The following is a 9,889-nucleotide window of genomic DNA, read 5'->3' on the forward strand; positions in this document are numbered from 1 at the left end:
GGGTTCTTGGCTGCCTGCTCCCAGCTCCTTGGTACTGGGGCCCCACCAGGAGTCCCTCTCTCCATCACTTCCTCATGACCACTGCCAGGTTCGCCACTACTCCCTCTCCTGCAGTGACCAACTGTGTTGTGTGTTGGGGCTGGGAAAGGGCTGCATCCCACATTCATCCTTTGTTCCCAGCAGGGGCCTCTGCAGCAGTGTGTAAGATGGAGGTCAGGCACATGGTGGCAGCCATTCCTGCCCTGGGCTGGCAGTGTGTTTGGTGGGTGACTTGCCAGGGACAAGCCTCTCAATCCAGGTACTGAGCATATCCTGGCACAGAGGTTGAAAGCTTGGAGGATCACCTGTCAGCCATGGGGTGGGGAAGTGGATTCCTGGCACTAGAAATTGATTTCCCTGATGAGGCTGGGGCATGGTGCCTTGGTCTGGCAGCTGGATGACCTGCTTCTACCTTCTGTGGCAGGGTGGGGCTCCTGCACACTTGTGAGAGTCTGCCTGTGTACTTCCTTACCTGAGGGAGTATGACGTTAAATAGCAAAGATGAAAACCAAAAAACACTGAAAAAGTTCTATATCTTAGTACCTTTCATAGTAGTTTATCCTACTCTTTTGAACAAGAGGCCTTGCATTTGCTTTCGTAGTAGGCTCTGCAAATTATGTAGTCTACCCTGCATGCTACTGCTACCTCATTTTACAGATATGGAACCTATTTTGTGTGGCTGGCTGTGCAACATTAGGCAACTTATTTAAGTGCTCAGAGTCAGGCTCTTAACCACCATGTACAACTCCCTTTCTAGAAAGGATACAATTTTGGTTATATTTATTAAGGTGCTATTGAGGCATCTAAGTGGAAATATATAGATTAGATAGATGCATGTATATGTGTGTATATATGTTTTTTAAAATTATTTCTTTCTATATGAAATTTAGCTTTGTAATTCTACCTATCTATCTACTTGTCTATCTATCTATGGGTCAGGATTTCAAAAGAGGGCATTAGAAGAAATTATAAATCTAAATTTTGTCTCATGAGGAAATTTTGGGAGCCAAGTCACATGTTCTGATGATAATCATTCATTCATACATTCATTGATTTAAGAAATATAAATTACCTTCTTTCTAGGTACCAGATCCTGTTCTAAGTGTTGGGGGAATATAGTAGAGAACAAAACGGATGGGTTAATGCTCTTATGGATTTCATATCCTAGTTGAAAGGTGACATAATAAATACATAACATAACTAATGGAGAAAAGCAAGCAGGTCAGTGCAAAGGAGCAAGGCAAGTTGCCAGTGTAACACAGGGAGTGGGGAAAACATGGTATACATGAGCAGAAACCCCTGAAAATAGTAAAAAGGGTGAGCTTCACGAGAAAAAAAATTTCAAGGAAGCAGTTCAGCAATGCAAAGACCCCGAGACAGAAGCTTGCTTGTCAGGTGCAGGGAACAGCAAGGCAGCCGACGTGGCTGGATCAGAGTGAACAGGTGGGACAAGAAGAGAAATGTGGCCAGAGAGGTGATGGCAGGGGCAACCGGAAAATCAACTAGGGCTTTGTAGGTCAAAGTAAGGACTGTCTTGTACTGTGAGTGAGAAGGGAAACCATGAAAGGTTTTGAGGAGTCATGTGATTTGACTTACATTTTAACAGACTCACTCTGTCTGCTGTGCTGGAAATAGGCCAAACTGAGCTGGGAGGGAGGACAGGCAAATTTGGGGTATCCTGTTAAGAAATGCGGGATAGGATCTATGTAAGAAATGACGCTGGCTTGGTCCAGAATGGTGGCGTCGGACATGCTGAAAAGAGGTCAGCTGTAGATATACTTTGAAGATGGAGCCAATAGGATTTGCTAACAGACGGGTCATGAGGAGTACAAGAACAAAGATGACTCCAAGATTTTTGGCCTGAGCCATCACCTGGGACCAGGATGGTTATCGGACCAGTAGGTTTGGAAATGCAATGCCAGGAGCTATGGTGCCAAATCCCTATTAACCACAATAGGGAAGGCACCAGGTTCAAGAGGCTGAAGAAGAGACCCAGAGCCAGCAAACAAGGCAAAGCATTTTACTAGGACTTACATACAAGACAGAGAGTCCAGCGGTGGTGGGCTGGACAAGAGAGGCATCTTACATGCAGTCCAGTGGCGGTGGGATGGGTAACATAACCACTCGGCCCAGTGGCAACAGGCTGAGCAGGAAACCACAGCCACCTGCAAATAGCACGCAGTTTATACAGCACTTTCACTTAACACCCTCCCACTAACGACCTCCACCTGGCAACCTTCATTTAACCCAAAACTCAGGGCCTCCATCCCTTCTATGGCCCATGTTCCATGAGACAGACATGGGGCTGAGATGCTTATGATAGATAAGGAATGAATCTCCAAGTTGGCCACTCCCAGATTCCCTAGCTAGGAACACACATTCAGGTGCACCTGCCACATAGGGTCATTCTAAGAGTATGCTGAAGTTATTGCTGTCAGGTGCATTTACCTCAGAGGAATTCATTTTTGGGCATGTTAGATTTTAGATGCCTAATAGATATTGAAAAGGCAGTGAGTCAATGGGTTTTCACATAGTCTAGGTTTCAGGACAGTGGTCCTGGCTGGAGATTAAAATGTGTAGTCTTTAGCATATTGATGGTACTTAAAGCAACACTACTGGATGAGATCACCTAAGAGGAAGTGTATAGAGAAAGAACATATGAATAAAATGTGAATAGCATGCAATATATGGAAGATACTTTAAGAACTCTTTAGTCTCATATCACAGATAGGAAATAGAGGAATGATAAGTGACTTACCTAAATTTAAGTAGGAAATGACGATCAGGTCTCAAACCCAAGGCCCCTCGCTTCAAAACATGCTATTTAATATTACTGCCTTGAATACTGTGCACTCTGGGCACACAGTTTTTCCTCAGCATTTGTTATTTTCTCCCCAGAGATTGTAAATGTTCTTAGGAATCAGCCCTCCTATGTGCAAAGCACCTGGGGGAGGCTGCTGCAGGATAATGACCGTTGTTTTCACATCCTCAGCCCTCTTTATTAGTGGAATCGTCTTTACATTGAGTCTCCTGCCTTGCAAAGTATCCAAGAGGGACTCTGAGAAAGGAGGTCACTGCAGTTGAGTGATTTTGCTGCAGAACAAAAGGATCACAGGATTTTATGCACACCCTAAACCTCAATGTTCCTAAAGTTGATAGCTAATGCCAGAAGGACAGGCATGACCTAGAGGCTGCTGTGGGCAGTGGGGTAGTAGATGGGTAGGAGCATGCACCGAACTCCATGCCCCTGTGAGGCAGGGCAGTCTCCAGCCCACCCTTTCCAGGGGCAGCTGTCTCTGCTTCCTAACTTGGGGAGCCCTATGAGATTCTTGTGTTTGGTTAATTTTAACTGCCTCTCTCTCTCTCCCGAATGCACCAGCTTTTACAGTATTCACAGCTGTTAATTAATATAGACCTCTCTCCTTGAACAACCCCTGGCATCCATAGTGAAGTTATGGATTTTCTTTCTCAGTTGCTCTGGAGTCACCCCAAGGCTCTTAATTTGGGCTATTAGCCGTGGGTGATTTCAAAATCCATATTGATAATGCTGAGGCTGTGTGGGCCACCTGCTGCATGGGCTTAAGTGAACAAGTGAGAGCCTTCTCTGTTATTTCTGCTGCAGCCTGAGTTTTTGGGGCTGCTTTCCCAGAGCTAAGCTGGGTCAGCTCACTATTGTACAAATCCTGCTCAGCAGCTGACTTGCAGAACACAACTGGCTTTTATAATGATAAAAACAACAACAATAATAAGGATAATTAGTTAATATGATAAATTAACAGTCATTTTAGTACTAATTTTAGCTTGAATTAATAACATATTAATAGTCATCAATAAAATAATTTTAATAAAGATAACTGTTTTTATTAAAATTTATTTAGTGAGTAACTACTACTTACAAGGCACTGTACTAAGCAATTGGTTTTTCATTGACTCCTCATACCTTCACTGTGAGAGCTTTTGTTAATATCACCATTTTGCAGATGAGTAACTTAAAGTTAGAAAGTTTATGCAATTTTCTCCATCACAAAGTAAGTGGTTGGGGCTCAGATCTGCAACTGAGTCCCAAGCCATACTTTTAAACTGTATTTTCAAATATTCTACTTACAGACTGCTTCCCAACCACTTGAAGGTGTTGGTTAACATACAGATGATCACACTCCACTCCAAACTCATTTAATCAGAACCTCTGTACCAGACCCCAATATTTATAGAAAGAACAATCTCTTCAAACAATACTGACATGTGGCCCTGTCTGGAAATCTAGTGAAACTGCTTCATCCTACACATTTTACAAGCATAGATGCTCAGACTGGACTGCTTTCGTGTGAATCTCAAATTAATATGTATATTTGATGTACATCATTGACAAAGTAATTTAATCTGATCTGAGCCTCAGTTTCCTCATTTTTAAATGAAAGATAGTGTCCAAATCTACTTTAAAGTGTTGTTCAATACCCATGTTTTGAGCACTTATTTGTCAGGTGGATGTGGGCAAAATGAGGTGAGTTAAAACCTATCACGGGTTTTCTTTTTTTTTTTTTGAGACCGAGTCTCACTCTGTCGCTAGAGTGCAGGCCGGAGTGCAGTGGCGCAATCTCAGCTCACTGCAAGCTCCGCCTCCTGGGTTCACGCCATTCTCCTGCCTCAGCCTCCAGAGTAGCTGGAACTACAGGTGGCTGCCACTGCACCTGGCTAATTTTTGTATTTTTAGTAGAGACGGGGTTTCACTGTGTTAGCCAGGATGGTCTCAATCTCCTGACCTCGATATCATGGGTTTTCTAATAGTGCCAGGCATACAGCATGTGTTACCATCCATACACTGGTCTTTGTGGGAATCAGAGCACAGCAGACTGTTGATCCAAAGCAAATGCCTTTGTATTTTTAATCCTTAAATACAACCATAGTTTTAAATATGGGTAGAGTAGATGCTTCTCATCTTGATAACTGAGCAAGATTTGCAATTGAAAGCCTTGAGCTGGAATCTTACTGTGCCTCTTCCTATTCTGTGACTATTGTAAAGTCACATTAGCTCTTTTTAACTTAGCTGTAAAATGGGTTAATAGCAGTTACTATGTACTGCTCTGAAGAAACAACAGACATGGAAGTGCCCTTTGCAATGGTGAGAATTGTTGCACACGAATAATTGCTGACTTTGAGAAGCACTAGAAAGAACTCTGTGTATCATAAATCTGTGCCACCTCAACATGCAAGGACTGCTCTAAAGACTTTAGCATCCACCATGGAGAATTTATTATTTGGAGTCAAGGCACTATTTCAGGTTAGAATGTAAATTACGAGCATGTCTTACACATGAGTGCCTTCTTATTGAATGAGCCAATAACAGGTGTGGATTGATGGATGGAACAGATATAGACATCACTCAGTTTACTTATCTCACATCACAGAGGGACATTGGTGTAGACATGCAGGGCAGGGTGGTCATAACATTCTCCAACGGGAGCTGCTCAATAAATAAATGTACTTGAAGTTTTAAAAGCAGGAAGTTAAGTGTCCCACTTTTTCCTTCATTTGCTTTCCAAAATTGTCATTTGTATGTTTTTTATTTGCTCAAAAGAATCCACACTTAAAGTTTTCTTAGTTTTGTTGTTTTCGTTTTTGTTGTTAGGCCATGACTAGTGTGGGAGTTGATAAATGAGATTATGAAAAATCTAAAGGAAGGAAGTCAAAACCATTCATAAAACTCTCCACACACAGATATAGGCATGTTGATATATTTCCTTAAATATTTTCTGTGAAAGTTCTTTTTGATCGATAATGTTGCCTTTATTTTTCACTTAATATTGGTATCATAAGCTGTCTCTATTTTTGAAAATTATTTAAACACATAATTTTATTAACAGTGTAGATGTGGCATAATTTATTCAGCCTACTACAGTTTGACATTTCTATAATTTTGAATTTTTACTCATTGTAAAAATGGCTGCATTCAAAATGTTAATGTGTAAATCTTCATCTTTATCATTTCTGATTATAATATTTATCTAAAAAAGTTTCCTCAACGGGGCGGGCACGGTAGCTCACGCCTGTAATCCCAGCACTTTGGGAGGCCGAGGGGGGTGGATCACAAAGTCAGGAGATCGAGACCATCCTGGCTAACACAGTGAAACCCGTCTCAACTAAAAATGTAAAAAATTAGCCGGGCGTGGTGGCGGGCGCCTGTAGTCCCAGCTACTCAGGAGGCTGAGGCAGGAGAATGGCGTGAACCCAGGAGGCAGAGCTTGCAGTGAGCTGAGATCATGCCACTGCACTCTAGCCTGGGTGACAGAGCGAGACTCCATCTCAAAAAAAACAACAACAAAAAAAGTTTCCTCAAAATAGCAATACGTGTTTCCACTTCTTTAAGGCTACTGATATTCCCAACCTACTTTGCAAGAAGGTAGTACCAATCTATACTCCCAACAGCAGTATATTAAAAAGCTCAATTAACCACATCCTTCAGAAAAGCTTCCTTTTACAAATAGTGAAAAGTTTGGGATAATCATACATTTTGAACAAGCAAATCTGAAATTATCTAGTTTTACTATACATTTACTTGCTGATTATTAATCCTGTACATTAACCAGTCTAATTCTAAACCCATACACAGAATTTTGTATAGAAATAAATGGCTCTGCAAATCAGACTGGAACAACCTCAAGTTCACATATTTGTAGGCTATCCAACTGAACTGATCTTTTTTTTGTGATTCTCTGCCAATTCCCATGTAATCCATTCACTTATTCCACAAATATTTAATAAACTCCTACTAGAATCACCACTTGATTCAATAAATAATTATTGGAATCTTACCATAAGACAGGGAACTAACCAGATTCTAAGGCAACATAGAGCTAAATAAGGCAAACATGCCCTCAGGGAGCATCCATGTAATGAAAGAAGAGGTATTCAATGAGTAGTTCCAAGTATGATAAATGTCATGCAAGATAAAGGCAGAATGTCCTGGGAGCATATAATGGGTATATTACATCTATCTGAAATATGAAGGATGAGTCACAGCGGGTTAGCTGAGAAGTAGATGGAAGAGCATTATATCAAGAGAGTACAGCAGATACGAAGAACGTGAAAAAGGAAGGCAGGTAACATCCTTGAGGAACTGGAAGAATGCCAATATGGTTAGAACACTGAGAAAAAGGTGAAGAAGGGGACTAGGTATGGGTGGAGAGGGTGTTCGCATAGTCGGATCTTGCAGGCCATTTACAAGTCAACATTTTGGCCCAAACACTGAAAACAATCAGATGCTTGAAGGCTTTTGAGAAAGAAATGAAATGACTATATTTGCCTTTTCAAAAGGCAACTCCAACTGCTGTTTAGAAAATAAATTGGAAAAGGGGAAGGGCTAACTGGAGGCTTGTTAGAAGATGAATGCAATCCAGGAGAGAGATGATGTGGGCTTGGACTTATGAAGTGACAGAGACAATAGAGACAAATGGAAATCTTACTATTAATAACTGTAGTGGCAAAGCTTATGGCCATTTGAATCCCTTATATAGCAGCTAGAGAAGCTTCTCATCCCTTGCTCAGTGAGGATGAAGGATTGCAGATTCCCATTAATGCTGTAAGATCTTTCTCCACATATTACTTACAGTATAAAGCTTCCCCTGGCTTTTCCTTTCCTCAGGCTAAATAATCCTATTTCCTTTTATCTTAACTCTTAGGATATACCAGTTCAAATTATTTAAATTGTTGTTACAAAATTTATTTTAGGGAGTTGGTGGAAGGAAAGCCCTAAAGCTTTAAAAGGTGAATGTATATTTGTTATTTCCCTATTAGGCAAAGGGCACTTGTGGAATATATTCAATTGGTTATTGTCGAAATGCTTCATATATGTAATAATGTATTTAAAAAGTGCTGGAATTTTATTGTCTATAAAACAATATTTTTATTCCATTTGTTTTGTTATAATTCAAAGAAAATATGACGGGACAGAAGGAAGTCTACAAATGAATTTTTTTTTTTTTTTAAGGCATGAATACAGAAGTCTCCCCTGTTATAGGTAAAGTTGCAAGACTCAGAATGGTCACTTTTCTGAAATTCCGTCAAGTTATTTTTGTTATAAAAGTGGGGACAGTGTTGGTTCCCTAGACACTTCCACTGGCTTGATCTTCAATACTGTGCCCCATTTCTGCTATTCACCTTATTAAAAAAACAGAGAGAGAGAGAGAGAGAGAAAAGTAAGGATTAAGAAGATACCCTGGGTGACTTTATGCAGCTTCTCAAAATAAAAGCACTATGTATAGTCAATGCATTATGAATGTGATTGTGTCTATATTCATGATTTTTGCAAACATCAACTTAGCCCCAGAAGCTTTTTGTTTTCTAATTCTGCATTCATGGAGGAATCCAGTATTAACCCCATGGCACAATGTTTTTATTCGATCAGGAGAAACAGGAGGCAGGAAGCCTTCATTCATTGTTTATCTTTTCAACAGCCAGTTCCTTTCTCTTTTACCAAATTGTCAAACTTTGCTTCTTTCTTTCATCTCAAACAGGCACAACTCTACCTCTAAATGGCTTCACAAAATGACTGTGACTTAGTGATTGCATTTTTCCCTCTCATGAGCTAGCTTGCATCTGTTGATTAGACGCTGACTTTGTGAATTCAGAGAGATGAATGCTATAAAAGTCAGAATGATACCTTTTCTGCCCTTTGCCTCATGAATCTGTACACTGACCCCTTATCATAGGTTTCTGTATTGTATTTGATGTTGTCCATCACATTACTTTTGATGAAAGTACGGGCTGAGGGTAACATTCTTCCTAACCATGTTAGGCAAGCAGGGGTACCAGGAGCTTGTCTCCCATAATTTCACGAAGACACCTCAGCCCTGACCTTTAATTGATTCCCCAGTCCTCAGATCTATCTCCCATGATTTAAAACAATTATTAGATGCACTTAAGATAAAGGGATTTTGTCAGGCTGAAGGAGTGCCAAAACAAGCCTCATGTTCTTGTTTCTTTGCTGTTTGCAGTATTCGTAATGCTGAGCAAGATAAAATCACAGAGAAGTTAGAAGGGGGTGTGAGGGAGGGATGGAACGGAGCTTCTCCCATTTCCCTGCCTTGAGCATTGTGTATGCCTGTAATGATGAGGGTGGGTCAGAGCACTGAAAACCTGCAGCCACTTCTATCGCTTCCTGCAACCTGCACCGAAGCTTGAGTTCTGCTTGTTCATTCTCCTGGATTAAATTCTTGTTTATTTATTTGCTATTTATAAAACTGCACCCTTGGCCAACTGCAGGCTTTGGGGAGCAAGTACACAGTTGAAACCAGTCAGTAAGCCACCTAAATGCCAGTATGGCAATCAACAGCTACTATCCACAGGAACTGACTTAATGACCCCACTTCGTTCCACCAATCAGGGCAGGGATATTTACAAAGATGGGACTTCCTCTGAGCCCTGAGAGGAGTGAGGTCAGGTTTCCTTCTCTTAAGACTCACTAATCCTCTTAGAGCAATTCTGTGTTCTTTGTCCTCCTACTTGATTGTTGATAGCCAAGAGAGAAATTCAATTCCTAAAATGTCTGGGGAAAATCTCTTAAACTCAGCAAAACCTTATTAATATAGAGCCTTTTGTACCTAGTCCAGGGTAGTACATGGAACAGGTGAACATTATTTAACTCTTTATTGAGTCAGTGTCTTCTGTGTAAAGGATAGAAATTGCAACTCCTTCTAATCCTTGTCTCAAGGATTTTTAAAGGACAGTTGCCATGGCCTCTTTAACTGAGAAGATGCAGGAGCAGGGAACCAGCCCCAGCCAGTCAATCAACTTTGTAAATGAAGGAAAATAGCAAGCCTTTTGCCAGAATGAGGGTGGTTGGGGAATCTGTGAC

This window comes from Hylobates moloch, unplaced genomic scaffold (assembly GCF_009828535.3).
Source record: "Hylobates moloch isolate HMO894 unplaced genomic scaffold, HMol_V3 SCAFFOLD_3, whole genome shotgun sequence".
Lineage (NCBI taxonomy): Eukaryota > Metazoa > Chordata > Mammalia > Primates > Hylobatidae > Hylobates > Hylobates moloch.